The sequence below is a fragment of the Ceratotherium simum genome, chromosome 27 (assembly GCF_057802395.1).
Source record: "Ceratotherium simum simum isolate JZ-2026a chromosome 27, ASM5780239v1, whole genome shotgun sequence".
NCBI classification, from domain to species: domain Eukaryota; kingdom Metazoa; phylum Chordata; class Mammalia; order Perissodactyla; family Rhinocerotidae; genus Ceratotherium; species Ceratotherium simum.
Window position 1 is genome coordinate 17,962,730 of NC_141926.1, and position 14,111 is coordinate 17,976,840.

Here is a 14,111-nt window from a genome sequence, read left to right on the forward strand (position 1 = left end):
TGGAGAAAAGGGAAGGTGTATGGGAACCAGCAAGAAGGCAAGAGTCTTGGGTGTCTTTTCTAAATGTCACTTTATGTTTACAGCTCTCCTTTAGTGCCCAACAAGTGTGTGCTGTATGTCAGCTTTTTGTTTCATTAAGGAGCAAGAGACAAAGCAAACCACCATGATATTGGCTGCTGTGGTGTGGTTCACAGATTTCCTCCTTCAAGAGTGAGGTGCTTACTCGCCATAAGCCTAGAGATGTGTCTGCTGACAGCCCAAAATTGAGGACTTCTCCAGGAATTGCTCTCAACCAAGCAGAGCTACCTTGCTCCCCCCCATCCCAGAAAGCACACATCTATTGACGGGTCAATGTGGGGGCACAAAGGTCTGGTCCCATTATCTCAATTAAGAACATCTCAGAAGGCTCATCCCAAGGTTCAGCATTCCTGATGGACTGGCTAAGACTTCTGTTACAGCTGTATCACAGTTCAACTCTGCCTAATCCTACTCCCTCCACTTCCTTCCAGGTATTGTTCCTGAGAGCATTCCCCAATAAACCAAGTGCATACAAATCTCCATCTCTACATCTGGTTCCTAGAACACGAGAAAGACAAGCTTCGGTGCCAAGAGTGGACTTAGAATACAGACTCTAAATTGGAATTTTGAAGCTGTGTCATTGGTCAGATGGCTGGTAGGTGGAGCATGGATAGTCCCTAATAAGCAATAGTAGTGTAACTGTTAAACTTTCCTTGGTGGAAGGGAATGCGCTAGTGAGTGCAATGTGTGAGGTATTTGGGAGTTCAGAGGAAGTAATAATTATAGGGATCATGGAGTCAGTAGGCTTTTGCTGGGGGCTCTCAATATTTTATAAAATGACAATGAAAGACTGAGGTGATTAACAAACAATTACAGGCTAAGTGTAAAAGTCAGAAGGCATCCTAGCAGCATATAAAGAGATTCTTATCTCCTATAGCAATAAGGCAGAAAGAGCTCGGTATCAGCCCCAGAATTTGATTATAAAAAATATAATATAAGCAGAGGTCTAGTGAAGGTTGAATTCTCAAGATCAGAAAATCTGTGAAGCCATGTCAGGGTCCTTATTAGAGAGGAGTAAAATTCTCCAACTTGATATGAGGATACGTGGGCAATGCCTTGAAAATCTTGAGTCTCAGGTTATTCTGAACATGCTGGACCCACAGAAGTACCACATCCTTCCCAGTTAAAGTCTAGCTAATCCCTTCACAGTGGGAGCACAGCTATATTCATTTGTTTACATATTGTCTGTGGTTGCTTTCATGCTACACCAGAGTCGAGAGAAAAACTGTATGGTCCTCAATGCCTAAAATATTAGCTATCTGGACCTTTAAGAAAAAATCTGCCAACTCTGATCTTCAGGACTTTGACATTAATTCTATTACACCCCTCTATACAATGAGAAATAAGGAAGTCCAGGCCCAATAATGGCTCACCGTGGTTCCACTGGTAAATGGAGTCACTTAATAGTAATTTCCCTGGTCCCAAGATGTATAGTGAAATGATTGCGTTGATAGTTGGCAGAATCCTGCAATGTTACCTTTCCTGTAGGATAAGACCTAGCATCGTGAAGGCACTCAAGCAGAAGCCTTTGAAACTGCCCTACTATCCCTATCCGGCCAAGAGGATAAATCAAAAACAAGATTATATCTTAGAGAGAACAGCAGATATTACTCAAATGTTTTTCTTCAATATATCCATATCACCAACTTGTCCTCTACAAAATCTGGAAATATTCTTGAAAATATGCATGGGCTACTGTAAATTTAAGGCAGTAACGGTCCTTATTGCAGATGCTCTGCTGGATATATTTTCTTGACCAGAGCAGATTCACGTGGTCTCAGGTATATGGTACCCATGGAGCACAGTGAATGTGTTTTCTTGATTCCTATCAAGAAGGAGGGCAAGATACCGTTATGTTCATATGGGATAGGTTGCAAGATGTATTTACAGTTTTCCTCCTATGGCTTAGTTTGTAACCCCATCCTCTGTCATAACTGAATCTGAAAGGACTTTCACTGTCAGTATATCCCACAGACCATCATATTGATCCACTATGTTGGTGACATCATATGAATCTGACTAGATAAACAATAAGTGGCAAATTTATTTGAAGACTTGATAAGATGTAGGTGCTCCAAAGAGTGGAAGACACCTTCTATGATGATAAAGGATCCTACCATATTAGTGAAGATTTAAGGGACCAGTGATCTGGGCATACTAGAATATACTTGTGAAAATAATTGATTAACTATTGGGTTTCTAATCTCCCACAATTAAGAAGAAGACACAGTGCCTGGTAGGCGTCTTTGGGCTCTGGAGGTAACACACGCCACACTTGAGAAAATAACGTCAGCTCATTTACTGAGTGGCACAGAAGGCTTCCAGCGTTGAATAGGGCCCAGAGAAGGAAATGGATCTCTATCAGGTCCAGGCTGTGATAAAAGTAGCTCTGCCAATTGTAGACTCTATGCATTAGAGGCACCTTTAGTGAGAAAACAGTTTTGTTACCATCTCTACCCTCAGAACTATACAGATAATCCTGGAATTCTACCCCAAAACCACATCATCTGTATCTTCAGATTCAAAAAGCAGCTCTCAGACCAAACTGCCGGTTACCAGAGGGGAGGAGGGTGGGGGAGGGCAACAGGCTAAATGGATACTCGTGTATGGTGACATATGACAACTAGACTTTTGGTGGTGAACACGATGCAGTCTATATTGAAGTCAAAATATAATGATGTATACCTGAAATTTATATAATGTTATAAACAAATGTGACCTCAATAAAAAAAAAAAAAGGCAGCTCCCAGTATGTAACTGGGCTCTGAAAGAGACAGAGCACTCGACTCTAGGACGTAAGTGACCATGTGACCACAACTGCCTATCTGCACTGGGTATATGTTATACCACAATAACACAAGATCAGGAAGGCCCAGTAGCAGCATATTTTAAGAAGGAAGAAATGTATCTGGGATCAGTCTCAGAGGGCTACACAGCAGGTGACCCAGACTGCCACGTCATTCTTTATTATTGAACCAACATCTTTCTTTTCGTTCACACTTATGGCCATAGAGGAGACCTCTTATAACCATCTGACAGAGGACAAAAAAGGCTGACCTTGCTTCCCAGAGGCCTCAGCTTAGTAAGTGCAGTTAAGCTTAAAATCAACTATTGTTTTACAACAGCCCCACACAGAGATGGCCCAGAAAGTCAGTGGTGATTGTAAGTCCAGCCAATGGGTAGATTTTTTGAAGGTGAATCTTGTCATCTACTTTTCATGGAAATAGAAATGGTCCATGGTAACAGTATATACAGACACGTAGGCAGTAGCTCATGGCTTGGTTGGTTTGATAGAAAGCTTGAAGGAAAAAGATTGGAAGATCTGGGACAAAGCAGTTTGGGGAAAAGGCATGTAGATGAACATGTAGTCATTTGTATGACATTTTAAGGTCCATCAAACAGCGTTCACCAAGGAAGAAGCACTAAACAAGGTAATTTAATCATAGCCCATTGATGTCAGTCGGTATCTGTGCTCAGCCATCCCTTTGATGCACGATAGACTTAAGAACGCTGTAGTCATAGCAGCAGGAATGGAGACATGTATGAGCCTAACAGCATGGGATCCCACTCAATTAGGCTGATCTAGCTACTTCTCTAGCCAAATGTCTAATCTTCTAGCTACCAAGACCAACTGTGAGTCCCTAATATGGCATTATACTTCAAGGTAAGTGACCAGATATTTAATGGAAAGTTGCTACCCTTGGAATTCTTCTACTCAGGAAAGGACATAATCAGCTTAACTACAATTGACATATATTCTAGGTATTGGCTTCCCTCTTCTGACTGCAGGACCTCAGCTAGGGACACTACCAAAAGGCTTAGAAAACGTTTGCCCCATCAACACAGGATTCTGCATAGAATCTCATTGGATAAAGGGTTACACTTTACACAATTGAGCTTACACAAAGGGAATGGAAACACAACCTTGGGATCCCTTGGTCTTATCACACACTGCATTACATGATATGCCAGAAGCTGTCAGCTGACAGAACAATGGAACGGGCCTCCTAAGGTGCAGCTAAGGCGCTAGCTTGGAGATACAGCTGTCTCTATACACTAGCTGTAAGTATAAAGCACCAATTCCAGGGTAAAGTACATACCCTAAAGGAACAACTATTATACGATGTATCTCCGGTGGTGGAAAACACGGGTCTGGAACCCGAAAGGTGGATGAAGAAGCAGATCCACTTACCCTGACTCCCAGGGATCCACTTGGATGATTTGTGCTTGAGTCCTTGTTACTCTGTTACAAGGGTCTAGAAGTATGAGTTTTCAGTGGGTGAATACTTGCACCAGTGGACAAAGCAAGAGTGCTATTAAATTTTGTCACATTTTCATTCAGAGTCCTCGAGCCAAGAAATTTGCAAACTAGTGAAAGAATTGCTATATGGGCACAATGAGATAAAAGAAGAAAATATTTGGCACCCAGGTGATTCACAGTGGTACTTCTCTGCCCAAATTTAATGGGACATATGAAGAAGTCACTGAGATTGCTGGGGCCTCTACCTTTTTATAGCAAGCAGTAAGTAAACCTGATCTCTGTCTCCGAGAGAGACATTACCTGCTTCTTAAAAGCCATTTGCTGCAAACACCATCCTAAGCCTTGGGTAAAGGATACGCTGTCTTGCATTCCTGACATACACGGCAAGATGTATAGGAGCACAAGAGACCCATGCAGTATTGTCCTCCAACAAGGGGCAAGTCTTGCAGTTTGTCCCATTTGCCTTATTTTTCTGTTTCCCTAGGAAACGGCCAATTGGAATCTTGAGACAGCTCTTCCCAGCTCAACTAAACTTCCTATACAAATCAAGGAAGTCCACATGGCAATAGGGTGGATTGACGTGGGTGCTGTGGCGTGCCAACCAGATTCCCACTCATGCCACCAGCTGCCTGGAGTGTTGCCGACTCGTGACTCATAGCTTATTTCCTCCCCAGGAACTTCATTCAGTCAGAGAGAGCCGTCTCACTCAAGTTTCTTCTGCCCAATTCTGCTTCCTTCACTTCTTTATAGTTCTTGTTCCTGAGACAAATGTTTCTGAGAGTAGTATCCAATACATGGAAATCTCAGTCTCAGAATCTCTTCCAAAGAACTTAACTATAACAAACATCAACATCAGCAACATTAAAATCTGAACATTTGAAGTTTTAACCACAAGTACATCTAATATTCATGTTAATACTGTGACTTAAATCTAGTCTCAGACGGTAGCTATCTCTTCGTTTTCTAAAAAACTGTTTACAATCAAACACTATTTTCTGAAAAACAAATTGCTAGAAGTTGCACTGCCATGTTATCTGTTCTCCTGGCCTCCTCAAAACATTGCTTGAATAGAAACTATGATTTTTACACCATGTGCTATTTATTCTGTGTTCTACATTTTTATATATTTGTAAGTTCTTTCAAGAGATTGAATACAGAGAATCCCTTACCTGCTTCATTTCTTCCATTCCTATCTCTCAACATTGGAAGACAAACTTGAAAAGTGAAGAATTGGTTCAAGAGGGCTTCCCTATAGACTCATTCAGACAGTTTTCTCTGTAGCTTTGTTTGCCCTTATCAATATGCTGACTGAGAGCAGTGTCCCAAGAGAACAAGGTGAAAATGCATAGCATTTTTATAATCTGACCTTGGAAATTCCATGGCATAATTTTAGCCATATTCAATTGATTCAAGTAATCACAAAGGTCTATCCAGATGCAACATGGAGGGCAGGCAAGGCACATATCCACCACATCACCACATGGCAAGAATATCAAGGTCATTAAGAAGATCACAAAGGATGGGCCATTTTAGAAAATGCAATCTACTACAAAGGGTGGAAGTACTTGCAATAGAATTGTGTGAATATTGATATAATTAGCAATTGGTGATTGCTCATTTAAAAATATGGTAACTGACATCAGAGTTAAGTAAACATCATATATTTGGCCTTGAATATTTAGATTCTCAATAAAAGCAGGAGCCTCATATATTATTTCCATTTTATAGGAAAGATTTCTATTAACATTCAGGTCTTAAAAGCAAATCTCGTTATTTGTAGCTAGCCAGAAATGCACTATTTAGCAGATATTTATTCACAACATTAATCAATTATTTGTATGCTAAGCACTAACTACATGTTTTCCATAAAAAGCTATTACATTAAATACTCTGCCAATTTTGAGTATTTTTTTTTATTTTTCCTTACAATGACATATATTTTACTTCCAGAGAAAATTTTTTCTCAGCTTACAAAATGTTAAATGGATATCTGCCAATTTGATTACTATTAAGGAAGCCCAGCTAGACTAATATGCCTTTTGGGGAGTGAACTGAGATGAGGAATTTGATGCATTTCTTACTGTTATTGTTTCCCTGACAACATTGTTGAATTTAAACTCACAGAATATCAATTTATAATGAACAACAAGTGCAGCTCTCGAAAAATTGAAGAAAATTAAAAACTTGCATAAGAGTATTATGTGTCTCCAAGCACAATACACCCTGATGCGTAGACAGCACACTATCCTGGCAATAACAAAGGAACACTAAATGTCTTTTTGCCAGTATCTTTTCTTGAGGTTGCTATGTACCCATTCCCTTCTCTCTTTAGAAGCCCTAACAATTTGGCAGAGAATGCTAAGTACTCATTAAATCTGTTTTATATTCCAGAGTAGTAGAAGAGAGAGGAGAGTGAGTAGTTCTGGCTGATGGAATGAGAGTGAAAATAATGTAGGTCATTTCACTAAAGGACCTTATTCTCTTGTTTGATGTCCAAATGCAGGGGATCACCAGAGGACTTAAGATTCCAGAGGACTTTGAAGCACTTGGCAACAGAGAAAAGTACAAGATAGAAGGAGACTCGACCCCTCAATCACCACTAGGAAGAGCTCTACTGAGAGTTGAATATCCGCATTGAACTCGGTAGGGCAAGGATGAATTTTACTTTCTGCTGAGATCTGGGAGATTGTATTTTACATCGATTAGCCTACCCTGATCAATATAGTATTGTGGAATAGGAGATAAGGTTTGAGAAAGTTTCTTATCTCTAGTCTCAGTGCAAGTAGCTAAAGAACAAACCATTAATTACATATGAGAAGAAGTATCAAGATTCTTAGAAAAACAATAAAAAATGGTAATGTAGTAGACCTAGTTTTTTCCCTACAGGAGATCCTCTCATTCCCACCAGTTCATCTACCCACCCTTTCCCCAGACCTTGGGCGCTTGCCTGTTTCCTCTGAGGCAGGCATAATGATAACTCATGGATTTCCCAACCCCAGACATCTCCCATTGTTCTACCACCACTAGAGATTGGGGTGACCCTCATGCTCTGCTGATGAGGAAAGACCGACCTTCTCTACATTGGCCAGACTGGACCAAGGGAATATCTGGGTCTTCTGGTGCCCAGAGGGGCCAAATTACACAGCCTAGAAACGTAGGCAAGTTAATGCTTCATGGGGCACACGTTGACCAATAAAAAACAGCATGTCGGATTTTCTTCTTCAACAAGATCTTAGAAATGAAAATACATAAAAACAGTCACCTAAATCAGGCAAATATTTCCCTATAAAACATCCAAATTTTCTTGCATATAAATAGGTTAATTGGAGAAACGACATTAACATATAAAATCAATTTCTAAGTCAATAAAGGTCAATTTTCTCATGTATAAGCACTGTGAAGCTACAAATAATGTGAATAGTTTCAAGCTGAAGTGAGCAGGTGCAGTTTTATACTTCCTGGAAATATTTGCCTTCTGTGCTTTTAAATTACCAGGGTAACTTTGAAATCACATTTTGATTCAACCCTGGAAGGTTTAAAAAACAAATCACAGCCCAGGAAAGTCATAATTATGTAGAAGCTGTTGTGTGTTAGGCAAATAAATGGAACATAAAAAATTCTGTATCGGACAAAAGTAAAGCATTCTAGCTTACTCAAATAAAACACAGCTGAATGATCATCACTGTAGTCAGGTATGTTTGTGTGTCTTCAACCCCACCAGATCTTTGGCTGATAAATATTCACAGAACAATGCGTCCTAAACTTCAAATTAAATTATCTGTTTAGATGGTTGCTTTCACTACAAGACTGATCAAAAACACGTAAATTTAGAGACTGTTATTACTATTTTCTTTTTTAAATCTTAACATTATATGAAGTATCTGGTAAATGGTAGGAAATCAATAAGGATTAGTGAAACTAATTTAAGAAGAAAGATTAACATTTACGCTGAAAATAAATTACTCAGAAAGTTAGTATTATGGGAGATATCTTAAGGACTTGACATTTCATTCATTAATTCTTCAGCATTTTTTTTATTTTGTGCTATCAAAAATCTTTCAGAAAAAAATGTGCAGGGATATCACACATAGAAAAACACATTTAGAAACATCATGTAATGATTACAAAATGTAATTTTTAGTTGTAAAATGATTTCAACAGTGTAACATAAACTTCTTGCAAATAGGATCACTTGAGGATAAAGAATACTGGATCACGGCAGAGCCTAAATTACAAATTCCAACCAGTTGACAGATTCAGCATAAAAAGAGGAAAATGCAAGCTCAAAAGTTTAAAATGTAAGTATGCTGCCAAAAACCATTAAAAAATCAGTTTGCATGATACTGTCAAAGCTATTTTTCAAAAAGACTGTTAAGTAGACAGTATTGCTTACCCTTTGAAGTTAGTTCCTATAGAGGAGGAAGAAATTTTCTCTACCCTCTAGGTCCTTCTGGCTGGTCTAAGAATTAAATTGACATGAGACAGAATAATAGGAGAAAATCAAAGTTTAATAACATGTATACATGTTATTACATGTATCACATTATACACAGAAACCCAGGAAAACTGAGTAACCCACCAAAATGGTGGAAGCCACTTCCTTAAATACCATCTTCAGCTAAAGATAAAAGAGGACATTGCGGGGGGCGGGGTGGGACTTCAGAGGGGATGAAGGCAATTCACATGGAGATGGAAAAGCAAATATTTGGTAAAAAATGTTTGCCATGCCTTGCAGAGACAATCAGACACAGAGAGGACTTTGATTAAAAGGCCCTTGTTAGGTTCCTCCCTGTCTATCACACTAGTTTATATTATACTATAGATATCTTATGGTATTAGCTCCTTCCTGGGACAAGACTTCTATCTTAAATTCTTTTAGGCAGTTAGGGGGAGGTCAAATGTTCTTACAGACTCTTTTGTTCTTAAAAATAATCAAGCCAAAGAGACATTTTCGGGAGGCAAATTCCAATACCCCACATTCCTAAGGAGAAGAGGCTACCCTTCTATTCATTAGGAAAATAAAAATACAGCTTTTGGCTCTCAACTTGGAGGAGGCCAAGGTGCAACTTTCTTCAGTCATCCCAAATCTGGGTTCATCTGACACCAGCCACCTCCACCATGTCACCTAAGTTCAACCCCAACGAGATGAAAGTCAGGTACCTGAGGTGCACCGGTGGGGAAGTCAGTGCCATGTCTGTCCTGGCCCCCAAATCGGCCCCCGGTTCTGTCTTCAAAAAAGGTTGGTGATGACATCACCAAGGCAACTGGGGATTGGAAGAGTCTGAGGATCACTGTGAAACTGACGATCCAGAATCGACAGGCTCAGACTGAGGTGATAACTTCTGCCTCTACCCTGATCATCAAAGCCCTCAAAGAACCACCAAGAGACAGGAAGAAGCAAAAAAACATCAAGCACAGTGGAAATATCAACTGTGACAAGATTGTCAACATTGCTTGACAGATATGGCATCGGTCCTTGGCCAGAGAACTCCCTGGAACCACTAAAAAGATCCTGGGGACTGCTCAGTCTGTAGACTGCAATGTTGATGGCCACCACCCTCATGATGTCATAGACAACATCAACAGTGGTGTGGTGGAATGCCCAGCTAGTTAAGACTGGCCGAGGACAATACTTCAATAAAGGATCACTTGACAACCAAAAAAAAAAAAAAGAAAAATACAAGGTTGATTTCACATTACTGCTTAGAGTTGTCTCATGTCTGCACTAATGCTATCTAGTGAGTAATTCTAAACTTTTCTATATTAAGGAAATTTGTTACCATAAAGAAAATTTAAAGGTGAGATAGTTTTACTGATTTATTTTAACTCTGAAGAAATAAAATCAAAGTTACACACTTTTTTGGAAAACAGAGGAGGAGGGATAACGTCAAGCTCATTTTATGAGGCCAGTCTAACACTATATTAAAAGCTGAAAAAGATCTTGCGAAAAAAGAAAATTACAGACCAATATTAGCCATGATTAGTGCTGTGTGTTGAATGTCTACCCTCAAAAAGATATGTCAGAGTTCTCATCCCCCCAGTAGTTGAATGGGTCTGGAGGGCATTATTCTGATTGAAAAAAAATCTCAAAATATCCTACTGTATGATTCAATTCACACAACGCTCTTGAAATGAAAAAATTACGGAAATGGAGACCAAAATTTTGGTTCCCAGGGGGCAGTGATGTTGGATGTGTAGGAAGATGGGTGTTATTATAAAGAGGTAGCACTAAGCAGATCTTTGTGGTATTTTGATTGGGGTGGCAGTTACTCTAACTTAACACAGGTGATACAATGACAGAACTAGGTACACATATTGTATTAATGTCCGTTTCCTGGTTTTGATATTGCATTATTGTTAGGAAAGATGTAATCTTTGGGAGAAACGTGGTGAAAGGTACATGGGACTTCTTTGTACTATCTTTGCAATTTCGTGTGATTCTATAATTATTTCAAAATAAAAAATTTAAAAGTAATATTTATATTGAAGAACAAGTTTTTTTTTTTTTTTAAACCTATTGTGAAAGAGTAGCTTGGAAAAATACAAGAAAAATTAATTACTAAAAAACTGAAATAAAAAAATACAAACCATTTATTTTTAGAATAAGAAATATCTTTCCATTTTTATAAATTTAATCAGAGCAAACATAATATATAAATATTGATAATTTCAAAAATAGTATATATTGCTTATTGAAAGATTGTGCATAGGCCATTAATACAGAGAATTGCTATTATACTACTTGTCTTTCTACAATCTTAGCTAAACAAAATTTATAAGTGAAATGTGATTTCATATTAAATTATATACACACTTTGAAAATACTCTATTTATAAGTATTTAAAATTTTTCAGTGTGATAAATGCAAACAGTTTGTTTCTTCCTTTTTAACATATCTAATCTAGGTTTTATTGACAACAATGTATGACATGATAACTATCTCCACTAGATTTTCTAGATTTTGTTTTAATGACACTCATTGTACAGAAACCAATCTCACAGGCATTGTAATTTCAACAAACTTGTCTTATTAGTTTTTAACTTGTATCCAAAAATGAAGCAAGTGATGATGGTGTATTTTTAAAATTCATCTTCAATGTTTTATCAGTAGCTGGTTCTATTGATTTATACTGCCATCATACTTGGAGGCTTTGGTAGGCTGGAGAGAGTGAGTTCTAACGGCTTCCAGTTGGCCTGTCCCAATGTAATGGCCTTCATTACATAGGTCGGGGAACAAATGCAGAGAGAGTGTCAGCTGTTAAGTATGTCTATTCCAATTATGCATTCTGCAACTGGGGAAACAACTGAAGGATGGATTCAGGGACCTACTGGATGAACTGTGAGAAGGACCTGAGTAAAAGTGCATTGATCATCTGATCTCCATAAGCCCCTACTCCTACTGGTGGACCACAGCAACTTTTTGGGTCTCCTGGAATTGCTATCGGCTCAACACAAAGTTAGCTTAAAGGAAGCCATCTTATAGAGGAAATCCATGTTGGAATTACGAATAACTCTGACTCACCAGCCCCTTTGCATCTTTGCTTTGGTTTGCCTGGATAGATAACGGTCTGTCTCCAGTGGATTTGCAGGCTCTGTACATCTTACGGCCCCTCCTGGTTTCGATAAGATGATAACTTTATTCTTTTGAGTTCTCTAGGAATGTGATGACCCCCGGGGCAGAGAGTCTATGCTGATAGCCATCATCAATGAAAACTGAAAGATCTGGTGTGGCAACTCCCAGTCTGTAACACCAGAGGGTCAAATTCCTAACCCCGTCCCCTATAACCCACTCATCTATATAACTGCTGTAAGATTTTGTGCCTCCTTAAGATGGTTCTTTCAGACATTAGTCGGCCATCTTACCTCTGGCTAGCAAGCTGTAAAAATGTCCTTTCTCTCCTACCTCCTCGCTTCTTGACTATTGACATGTCTTGAGGTGAGCAGAAGACTCCCCTTGGGTGGTAACAGAATTAGTGTCAATTTAGAGCTAGTGTCTAGTAGTCCCTAAAATTGATGATTTTCTTTTTCTCAACGTACAGTTACCCTAGTAAAAAAAAATCATTGGCCTTTTGAGGAAAGTTTAGGAGAATGATTAATAGTATAAATATTCAATATTATACAGGAGTCCTTCCTCAAGGGGTCTTGACTACCCTTTCATTCAAAGGGTTCTGGGTTTGTAAACTGGCTCAACTCTGGAATTGATTGAGGGGCTGTGACTCCATTTTTAGGATTCAAGTTCACTTGACCTAGAAATTTTCTGTTTATACAGATTGAGTAAGAATTTAGTAGGCTTCCTATCTATTTCACTTCTGGGAACACTATGACTAACTAGCCAATGCCATAAGTCTGCATGAGTCAGATATTCTGATTGCTGCTTTGACTCTGCTGTCCATTATGGTGACCATACTCACCTCGTCTTTGGTGGTAAAGTGCTGACACTTGGCCCCTGTCACCCTGGAATTCAATTACTCCCATTGCTTTTAGTTTTTCCAATTGAGTGACTGCAGTTTTCACTGCAAGGTCTGGTCTACAGGGAAGGGTGGATATGAAGGTTTTCAAGGATGCTGGGGCTCCCCTCACAAATTTGTTTCTCAAAATATCCTGAAAGGTATGTTTTCTGGACCCTCCCTGTGTGGGTGAGTAGGTCTTAAATGACAAATTCACTCTAACATTTCAATCTCCCTAAAGCTTTTAATCCCTTTCTCTACATTAAACCAAGACAAGTCAGGCATATCCAATTCACTCATGTGGGCCATCTTTTGGTCCATGTTTCAGGCAACCAATGAAACAAACTGTTAGAGCCCTTTCTAATTCCCCAAGCTACAACATTAAATGCAGAATCTCTGTTTAGTGGGCCTATATCAATAAATTTGGTCTGATCCAACTTTATGTTTCTTCCGCCATTATCCCACACCCTTATTATCCATTCCCACACAATTTCCCTGGATTTCTGCCAGTATAAATTAGAAAAGTCAAGTCATTCTTTTGAAGTGTAGCGTACCTCCTCATGGGTCACACTTTTTACCTTATCTTTGGGGGCTTCTTGGGACTTGAGTCTAGTTATAGATATTGAAGCAAAGAGGGGTAGTGGGGGTGGGTCCTGAGGAGAATCAGCATTGTCTTACATGACAACTGCATCAGGGGAGGCCATCACTGTTTTCTCAGGCAATGCAGGGTTAATCCCTTCAGAGGGAAGTAGAAAGGCCACTACTACTGGGTGTGAAGATGCTACTGCCAATGGGGGTGGGGAGGGCAATTCCCCTGGGGGTAGAGAAACCTTTTCCACTGGCCAAGAAGATTCATCAGAATTTAGGGGCTCAATGACCCCAGCTTCATCAAAGTCTTCCCACAAGTCCCCTTCCCAATTTATAGAATCCCATTCTTGCCCAATCAATTCCTTCACACTAAATGTAGACACCCTGGGAGTTCAACTTGTACTGTAATTTAGCCAATGACAGGATGAGGTCCTGCATTTTATTTTCATCAATTTAGGCCCTGGGGTTATAGGAGCTCAGGGTCTCCTTCAGGGCATAATAGAAGCTCTTAGGTCATTTATGCAGCACTTCAGATGGGAATTCAAATCCCCGAGCTCATGTTTTTCTTTCACCACTTTGTCCAGCAACATTAGGAGCAACCAACCAATGTCATTATAGTCCTTAGTTTTCCAAAGATGTTTAAAAGTTTCATATACAGAATAACTTAGCTCTTTGGTTCTTATAAGTGGTTGATTAGGAGTATTCAGTGCAGAAATTTTGCATATCTCTATAATAGT

At 39.2% G+C, this 14,111-nt stretch overlaps 1 pseudogene across 1 annotated transcript; it reads left to right on the forward strand.

Annotated features, from left to right (window-relative positions):
• Positions 1-513: 513 nt before the first annotated feature.
• On the forward strand, positions 514-10,769 carry LOC147913433 (large ribosomal subunit protein uL11 pseudogene; annotated as a pseudogene). Its single transcript, XR_015548669.1, has 4 exons — positions 514-673; positions 6,843-6,982; positions 8,526-8,637; positions 9,277-10,769. The product of XR_015548669.1 is annotated as a large ribosomal subunit protein uL11 pseudogene (transcript).
• The last annotated feature ends 3,342 nt before the right edge of the window (positions 10,770-14,111 follow it).